The 10810-nt window shown below is 33.6% G+C and overlaps 1 protein-coding gene across 1 annotated transcript in view; it reads right to left on the bottom strand.

Moving 5' to 3' along the window:
• Positions 1–530: 530 nt before the first annotated feature.
• LOC149133059 (uncharacterized) overlaps positions 531–10810 on the bottom strand; it is a 41726-nt gene continuing 31446 nt past the window's right edge. The window contains exon 2 of the mRNA XM_089360906.1: positions 531–1344. The gene's annotated coding sequence lies outside the window, so the exon portion shown is untranslated. The remainder of the gene's footprint in view (positions 1345–10810) is intronic.

Genomic DNA, 10810 nt, shown 5'->3' with positions numbered 1-10810 from the left:
TGTTTTATCATTTTATTTATTTCCATATATATATATATAATAATAATAATATTAGGGATAAAAAATCCCAAATTACAGGTAAAAACTCAATTAAAATAAATGTATTAAAAATTAAAATTAAATTAAGTTTAACAGTATTAGATACATATATATATATACATATAATTTTAGGAAAAAGAACCAAGGTTCATGAACTCATCGATGAAAATCCACTGTCACGTATAGAAAAATTAATAAGTAAAAGCTAAATAAATAAGGATAAAATAATACAAAGTAAATATCATACGATAAAGATATGTGATTGGATTTTCATCGATGTGTTCATGAACATTGGGTCTTTTCCCTAAAACTATATATATATATATATATATATATATATATATATATGTGTGTGTGTGTGTGTGTTTGTGTGTGTGTATGTGTGTGTGTGCGTGTGCGTGTGCGCGCGCGTGTGCGTGTGTTCGTATAATTGTAATCATACAGACGCGTACACACGCACACACAGATATGCAAAAACATACACAGATACATAGTTTCAAGCAGGGATACATTTGCCCATAAATCATCGAAGCTTTTAAGCTTCTATGCAAGTGTCTCAATGCAATATTAAAATTTGCAGACTTATTGTGATTATTACAGTGTTTACAAAAAAATATATCAGAAATTTTGTGAAATTAATTTTGAAAATATTGTTTTTCTTCTCCCTCCCCCACTAAACAAATTATTACATTACATATAGATTTCACATTGTATCGTTTCATTCATTTTATTTTGAAAATATTTTCTATAGTAAATTATTGTTACTATACAAAACCTAAATGTAAATAGTTAATATCCGTGCCACCAAAGAAGACATTATCATGACGTTCCTGGTGGACTTACTTTGCCTGATATACTTGGGTCAGATGCTCATCATTGAACACCCTGGGAATGAATTTTGCACAAATTTTGCGCATATTGGGATTTTCATGAATAACTGTGTACATATATTGCAACATCAATTCCAAAATATTCGCTTATTGTTCTGCAGATGCACGACATTTAGAAAATTGCTAATTTTCTCTTAGAGCTTTGATATTCTGACGTTCTTTCCATTTCATATCTCACATCGTTTCTCCCCTCCGCTCTACCGCCTACTGAACCCGCAAAAAATATGTTCGGCTCATACAGTGTTATTCCATAAACAGCCTGGAGAATTTCATGTTTCTGCATGGTTTTTGCCTTGTTTCACACGAACTTATATTGCATAGGGGGCTTCCAAATTGTCTTCATTCCCGACTGCATTCAGCTAACTAGCACTCTGTGACAAATAAAGTTGTTACAGCTGCTTCCTTCAATCTGGAACTGAAAAAATAAATTGGAAAGTCAGGTGCTCCAGCATGTCCACAACCCAATGGCAATACAAGTACAAGATAGTAATGTATAGTAGTGATATACAAAAATTAGAAAAAATTACAACAGTTATAACTTCCCCCACTGAAAAAGAGTTTCAAAACCTTTGGAATGCATCTCATACATCATGAATTACATTCGTATACATATATACCAATAGTGCATGTATGTGTACATATATTACATACATATATCCATCCATGCATACACGTAGGATAAATATGGTCAGTTTGTAAACCTTTTTTAAATTAATAACTAGCGTTAATGTTTCATGCGTCAAACTAATAGATCATGCAACAATTTTAAAGACAAATTCTTCGCTTGTTTCGTACGAAACATGCGGAGGAAACATTGTTTTTATAGTTTTATGTATTTCTAAATTGTCTTCTCGAAAACGACCTCATTTCGAAGGTAGAATATACAGATGCAATGAGCTCATTGCTTTGCTTAAATGCAATATCGGAATGGCAGGCAGAATCCTAGATACTATATTATTCTTATTTCGTATTTCTACTCGAACGTACTTCTAGAATACATCTTCTGTGCTACTATATAGCTTGCTAACTTATTCTGATTCTAGTTAAATATACCCAATGAGTCATTCAGCTACATTCTTATCCTACAAATGCTATGTCACAAAATAATTAATTTATTTAAAATTATCTCTCACAATCTTAAACTTGTAGTGTAACAATCAAATTTTCCCGTAAGCATTTCTGTATTGCATTGCATTTTCTAGATAAGACTGCAAAAGTAAACATTTTGTGTCAATCTTTGCTGTGAAAGAAAGAAATCGCATCAAGCTTCATTTAATTAGAAAGAGAAAATGAAATGTCGTGTCATTTAACTCTCCATTTATGTTATCCTCATGGACTTTAAACGTTAGATCGTTCTCCAAGTACTTAATAAGAATAAAAAAAAATCTTTTATTCTAACCACAAAATCCGGGACAAAAAGTAGCTTCTAACTTACCCGCACAAATTGTCACAATAGAAATAGTAACATAAAGAACAATTTCAATCATATGGACTCTAGTACTTGTTCCTTATACCATATTCCTTACTTAATAATATAAAATATATAAATTATAACCAATATTCAATTGCAAACTTGCATGAGAATATTTTCTTTACTATTTTAATTAAGCAATAATAACCGCTAACAAACATTTTACAAACCCTTAAAAGGAAGGATGAAATCTCAAATGTGAAAAAAAAAAGTTGAGAATAAAAATATTAACGCCGCATTGCAATGGCGCATCTAACTAAATGCTGAATTACTTACCGGAAACAAAAAAAAAAAACCCTGGTAGATTCTATGTAAAGTTTTCAATCACATATTCGACAAAGGCTCTATGCTCAATGATCATATCAAAAGTCTATACTTACGTAACGAGTACTCCTTGACAAATTACTCCTGCTTCTAAAACAAAGTTTTTCCAAATAGATTACTGTTACACACCCTTTTTCTACAGGCATTTTAAAAGAATCTAGATCAGAGCTGGCGAACTCGAATTACATTGCAGGCTACTTTAATCGCAGAAAGTTCTTTGAGGGCTGCGTGTACACTAACATAATTGAAAGCGTTCTGCTTTCTCATGCCATTATTACAATAATGAATGAATGATCGTTGATTCCATATGAAATATGATAGTTGTAAAAAGAGTAGCGTCTTACTTTGTAATTTTCATTACAATCTTTAATTTTTGATAAAAATGTTTTAATGTTTGTTTAATTAAACCCATTTGAAGAAAGTATCAAGCGGGCGTGAAGATAAAAGTCTGCGCGCCGCATGCGGCCCACGTGCCTCAGGTTGGCCAGCCCTGAACTAGATACTTCTGTAATATAATCCAATATAATATATTTTACTTGCAGGTAAGCTTATACAAGCACCATCAGGCATTTTACATCTGTTCCATAACGTAAACATGGTTGTACATTAAAGAATATTGTATTTAGATGTTTTCCTTGTTATGAATGCGTCTTACATTCTTCTATTTTTATTGACGTTATAAACATAAATTCCTTCTTTATTACATTGTATGCTATCATGACATTTGTTCTACTGTTTTTCTTTTTCAAACACTTTACGCCTTCTGGGCTGAACAAATATAATACGTACGACATTCTTAGTTTTATATCTTTTACTAATTTTTGTTGTTGTTATTGCGGCGAATTAACACAATCGTTAGCCGTTGGGCAAAATTCTTAGTGGAAGTAATTCTGGCTCTATACTTTTACAGTTAAAATTTCACGATGTTTGACTTTGCTTTTCATTCCTTCGGCGTCGATTAAACATGAAGCATTCGACAATCTATTTCGGAGAAATTGTATGACATCCATATGCCTCGAAATTATTATTATTATTATTATTATTATTATTATTATTATTATTATTATTATTATTATTATTATCATTATTATTATTGTTATTATTATTTAAGAGAGCAGCACATACGAAGTTCAATATACCCATCAAGACTAAGCGTCTGATATGGGTACACGAGGCACGTGTACACAACCATATGTACGCGACATTCTTATTACATAAACAGCGTATGATCTTGCAAGTAGGCACCAGTTAGAATTTTCTTCGGCTTGAGTAGCCCATCCTACTCAAAATGTCCCTGAATAAGGGTCGTTCAAAGATGTTAAACGAACAACCCATGTTAAATATTCAACCACCAAAGAATTTCACTCAATTATGGCTATGATGGACCTTTCATGACTTATGTTGTCAGTCACCTAGGAACATGTTCAAACAGTTGCCGTCAAGCATCTGACAAACAATTCTGTGGCATTGAGTAGAATATATTCTGTACCCGATCTATTACAACCGGACAAATCACGTACATCATGTTTCCAGAGTTGATTTTTCAAACTGCAAATAATATCTCTCAATACATGGCTATATGTGCTCCCCCAGTACTTCAGAGATGAAAATATCATCAGCGATTAAGGGTCATGTTCAACTGGTTAAGATCAAGCAACTGACAAGCAAATCTGTGGTATTCAGCAGGGTATTTGCTGTAGCTCATCTTTTATACCAAAACAAATGAATATACATGATAACACTTCCAATCATTTAAGTTCCAAAGCCATGAGAGCCACTGCTAGGTAGTGCATCAGGCGTTTTTTTATTATTATTATTATTATTATTATTATTATTATTATTATTATTGTTCAGTAGTTTTATTTTTATAACGTACTTCACTTCACTACCGAGCGCAGCTCCGTGCGCCTTGGGTATGTGCTGTAGTTTGCTGTGGTGCTCTTATGTTTACTATATTGAAAGTGTTTCCGCCGAGTTCAACTTAGCCCTTCGTTGTTTCAGGGTCGATAAATTAAGTACCAGTTGAATACTGGAGTTGATGTAATTGACACATCTCCCACAAAATGACTACCCTTGTGGCAAAAGTTGAAACTATTATTATTATTATTATTATTATTATTATTATTATTATTATTATTATTATTATTATTATTATTATTATTATCATCATCATCATTGTCGTTGTTGTTGTTACATTTATCTCTGCCATTATAATCTTTATCATTGCGTTTCTTTGTATTGTTTTGTACCTCTTGATTTTGCTTTCTTCCAGGTTTTCTTTTTTTTTATGCTAATACACATTTTTTAAATTTAGCAATTGCCATTTTCTCCAATAACTCCCGTGCATTACAACTGTTCCTTTTCCCTCATCTAAAATATTCAATTTGGCGTTCGGCTTTACCACTTCCCACTCTACAAAATCTATTAGTATTTTCTATTTGCCCTTAATATTGGCAATTACTTTTGATGAAAATTCTCTTATTAGAAGCAATTTCATCATATATGCTATGTACCTGATTTTAGTTATCACTAATAATATTACTACACTTAATGTGTATTTCCTAATATATAAATAGAAATAAACAGACATTGTTAAATAGTGAATTGTTCGTTTGTCACACATTTGTATATATAACAACGATTGGTGGCAAAAACTATGAAAACAAATTTCTATTCATTTCATGAGTAAATCAGTAAAAAAACTAGCAGTTAAATATTCAAATAATATATCTATACACCCTTGAGTCTATCAACACAATCTTCTGTTGAAACTTCAATACAATTCTAGAGGAATGGATTCAAGAAAGACTGGTCTTGTCCGAGCAACAGCTGCAAGAGATCTCAGTTGATTTTTTTGATAGCATCATTACGAGAAGATAAGATTTCTCGATCACAGAGTCACAGACTGTTGCTCAAATTTTGTACAATATTTGGGAGCACATGCATCATGAGATCATTGACAGTTGGTACCATCTCACCACCTCCGACTTTGGACTTTCTTTAAATGAGATATTTTTTCATGAACTTTTCTACCAATGCGTGTTATATCATGTAGATACGGAATATACAAAATATTTCGGGGAAAGTCTTTTAGGAGGTGGAGAGGAAAATTTTCCGAAAATTCACCGGAGTCCATTTCAATTCGTCTTAACTTTCAGGAAAATGGGTATTTTTAATGAAATTGTCTACAAATATACCTTGGTTTATGTAGATTCCAAGTATATATAATTTTTGAGAAAACAATTGAGGGTTAGTTTTGCGAACTGTTTCCCACTGGATGGTGTTTCAGAACAAGTCGTCCACATTTGCTTCAGTTTCTCCGTTTAGTGCGCTTGTGCATCCATATATAACCCTTAACCTAGTCGTAAAATTTCGGGGAAAAATAGAAAGGTAAGGAATGGGTGTATTAAAATGTCTGAAAGTAGATATTTTTGCATATTAAGAATCTCCGTTTGAGACAAGATCGCAATCTGTAGAAAAAAAAAAAGCACAACGAGGTGACATGCCTATTCTCAGTATACTCACACAAGCATATATATAATGAAAAAAGTTCAAACAAGGAATTATTCGATTCAGTATCAAGTTTATTATAGAGATTATATAACAAATTATACTTTACATTTCTATATTTAACAGTGTGTGTATATTCCTTATTTTTGCTTCTGGTGTCTTCTGCCTTTCTATTACAACAGTTTACATGGGATTTACTTAAAATGAAAGAAAAATCGTATGCAATAGATAAGTCGTCTTAATAATGTATATCTGTGTACCAGACATTTAGCTGTTATTTTTCGCACTTGTTGTCTGATGAGGGCTTCATTTGCCTTCGTTGCCTATTGCTTCACTAGAAATCTACGAATGCACAAACGCACTAAACAGAGGAAAATGTAACAAATATAGACGACTTGTTCCGAAGCACCGAAACACCCCCGGGTGGGGAACAGTTCTCACAAATATCCTCCAGTTGCTTTCCTCTATATGGTCGAAATTTACATACTCCGAGGTATATTTGTAGACAATTTCATTACAAAAAAATATCCATTTTCCTGAAAGTTAAGCGAATTGAAGTGGACTCTGTTGAATTTTCCGAAAATCTTCCCCTACCCTCCTAAAACACTTACCCCCAAAATGTTGTATATGCCGAATCTACATGATATAACACATATTCGTAGACAATTTCATTTAAAAATATCTATTTTTCCTGAAAGTTATGATCATCTAAATTCGGTAGGGGGAGCAGAAATCTGTAGTTATGCCCTGTAGACAATTGGTCAATTAAATGAAATCTCCGTATAAAATTTCTTTTCTCACATACACTTACATAGATATACATCTTACACAAAAAGAAAGCTGGAGAAGACTATAAAAAATGAAAGTAACTTTAGAATTTCTTTTTTATCTGAAATTGTCCCAACTGTAATGATATATACGTACGTGTGAGTATGTAAATAGCTGGTTACTTAGTTACTAGGTTGACATTGAGAAAACAGTTAAGTGAAGGTAAGTCGATTTGCGCCAAGAATAATCACATGGGATTTAAATATGTAATATCAAGTCTTAATAAGGTGACTTGTCCCCAAAATGTCCGAAATATGTATTAGAAATCCAATGTACAATATTCGGTAACTCATTTAGTTAAGTGAGAAACAACATCTATCTCCGTAAGAATGTTTTTGTGTTTTTTTTTTTTTCTGATATGAAAGTACCTTTTGAATTTCTTTTTTATGAGAAATCGTCACAACTGTAATAATGTATACATACCTCTGTGTGTGTGTGTGTGTGTGTGTGTGTGTGTGTGTGTGTGTGTGTGTGTGTGTGTGTGTGTGTGTGTGTGTGTGTGTGTGTATGTGTGTGTGTCTGTGTGTGTGTGTGTGTGTGCGTGTTTGTGTGAGTGTGTGTGTCTGTGTTTGTGTGTGTGAGTGTGTGTATGTGTGTGTGCATGTGAGTGTGTGTGTCTGTGTGTGTGTGTATGTGTGTGTGTGTTTGTGTGTATATGTGTGTGTGTGTGTGTGTGTGTGTGTGTGTGTGTGTGTGTGTGTGTGTGTGTGTGTGTGTGTGTGTGAATTGCTAGTTAGGACGCCAAAACAGGAATTTCAAATACAGGAAGGTGAGAAAACGATTTGAAGATGTGAAACGTTATATAGAGAGCAATATTATATATTTTTAATTAAAAAAAATAAATAAATCAACACTGTAGTTTTCTTTCCAAGGTCAAATCATTCGTATACATCAAGTATGGTACAAATTGATTCAGAGGGTTGAGCGTGCATTGAAGAGTCACATACAGACAGGGTATTATATATATATATATATATATATGTATATATATATATATATATATATATATATATATATATATATATATATATATATATATATATATATATATATATATATATATATATATATATATATATATATATATATATATGTTGTTGTACTTGGGGATGGTCATATTGCCAGTTTAGCCAATAAAAACACACGCACTGTATATTTGGTGTTAATTTTTTTTTTTTTCAGCTTTATATTACATTAATCTTAATCTTAATCTTATTTCGGCCAGAGTTGTGGCCAATCTTTTCATGGTATGGTGGGACAGAAGGCTTAAGGAACGCCTGACACAGAACTCCATACTCGTGAATGTGTACTCTCGATATGTCGATGATATCAACTTAGTGGTAAAGACACCCCCACAAGAGAGTACCCCTGAAATAGAAATAGAAACTAAGACTATGGAGAGCATCCAGCAAATAGCTAACTCCATCCACCAGAGTATTAGAGTTACGATAGACTACCCTACTAAACACCCTAACCATAGATTACCTGTATTAGATACTGAACTCTGGCTAGAAACTAAGAACAATAAAACCAGAATCCTCCATTCACACTATACAAAACCTATGGCCTCCAAGTACCTGATCCACCGGAACTCGGCTATTGCGGACAATGCCAAATTCAACATATTGATGGCAGACCTCGTCAGAGTAATGCGAAATGTCTCCTGCATGTGCGACCCTACAGAATTAAAGAGACATATACAACATTTCGTCCACCGCATACAGTTCTCGGGTTACAGCCATAAAGAAAGGATCAGGGTTTACAAAGGAGCTATGAAGAAGTTTGAAACAATCAAACGCAACGATAGGAATGGGATTTGCCCACTCTATAGGAGCAAATCATGGAACACCATAGAAAGAACTAAGAAGAAAATAGGGAAGGCAAGCTCATGGTACAATAGCCACAAGTACCAAAGCGTCATGTTCGTCGACACCACCCCTAGAGGCGAACTGGCGTACCGCTTTAGAAGGGCCCTAGACAAACTTAAGCTAAGAATTAAGGTTGTTGAAAGGCCAGGCAACCCTATCAAATCCCTTATCAGTAGAACATACCCTTTCAGTAGAACCCCCTGCACTGATAGGAACTGTATCGTATGTAGATTTAGCCCACAAACGAACTGCAAAACCAGAAATGTGGTCTATAGTATAAGATGTACAGAGGGACGATGCAGAAATAAGACAACGACATATGTAGGCGAAACAGCAAGGAGTATAGGGGAGCGGGCAAACGAACATTGGAGGGAACTTAAGGAAGGGAAGAACTCATCAGTTCTGTACCAGCACGCTGAGCAAGAACATAGAGGCTCAATCAACAACATAAAAATTAAAATCTTATCTACACATAGCAGTGATGCAGCACTTAGACAAATTACTGAAGCTACACACATAATAGAAGGGAAACCTAGCCTGAATAGGAAACTAGAATGGAACACTAACATACGCCACTAACAAACCACAGCATGTGACAACATGTTACCCATAAACCAATAATAGGAACAAAGTGTAATACAATACATAGATAAACAAATGGAATTAAATATTACATACGTTAACAAAATTTAACTAAACACAAAAAAAAAATAAACACACACACACATGAACATATAAATAAATAAAAACTAATACAAACGAACACGTATTAACAGAGAATATAGGTGATACAGACACTCCCCATACACACATGCACTTACAAAATACACAGACACATTGAAGGACACGCATGCGTAGACACATACAATAGGAATACAAAATACAAAATGGCTGATAGTTAGCAAGGTGAGACACACATAAGAAAGAATAAAACAAAGGACCACTGATGAGGTCACAGAAGTGTGACGAAAGAACTCTGGCCGAAATAAGATTAAGATTAAGATTAATGTAATATAAAGCTGAAAAAAAAAAATTAACACCAAATATACAGTGCGTGTGTTTTTATTGGCTAAACTGGCAATATGACCATCCCCAAGTACAACAACATCTGTTTCAACACACGATTTCACATCAAAAATCTTGCAAAACAAATATATATATATATATATATATATATATATATATATATATATATATATATATATATATATATATATATATATAAATATATGTACATATTTGTTTTGCAAGATTTTTGATGTGAAATCGTGTGTTGAAACAGATGTTGTTGTACTTGGGGATGGTCATATTGCCAGTTTAGTCAATAAAAACACACGCACTGTATATTTGGTGTTAATTTGCTTCAGCTTTATATTACATTAATCTTAATCTTATTTCGGCCAGAGTTCTTTCGTCACACTTCTGTGACCTCATCAGTGGTCCTTTCTTTCCTTCTTTCTTATGTGTGTTTCACCTTGCTAACTATCAGCCATTTTCTATTTTGTATTCCTATTGTATGTGTCTACGCATGCGTGTCCTTCAAAAATGCTAGTTCTAAATCTTTTCTTTAAAATTAACGCAGTTGTTGAACTAACATGTAATATTCGTTTCCACTTCAACATGACTGTCTGTTGCAACGGACTTTACTTCGATTTGTGAACCCTAAGAGGACATTTCCTCTAGCTGGTTAACTATGCAGAGCAGTATCCGACAAATCGCAAGCAAGGGAGCGAAAACCTCTTAGCTTCTAGCGACGAGAGCAAGAGACCAATCCTGGTTTCGGGCTATATATTCCCCTCTTTAGTACTGGAAGACTCGTCTGCTTGCTGTCCAGTATTGAAGAGTGGGAGAAATAGCTCGAAGCCAGGACTGGTCTGCTG

This window comes from Octopus bimaculoides, chromosome 12, assembly GCF_046866305.1.
Source record: "Octopus bimaculoides isolate indiv1 chromosome 12, ASM4686630v1, whole genome shotgun sequence".
Lineage (NCBI taxonomy): Eukaryota > Metazoa > Mollusca > Cephalopoda > Octopoda > Octopodidae > Octopus > Octopus bimaculoides.
The sequence above is the reverse complement of the archived record's forward strand: the minus strand, read 5'-3'. Positions and strand labels throughout refer to the sequence as shown.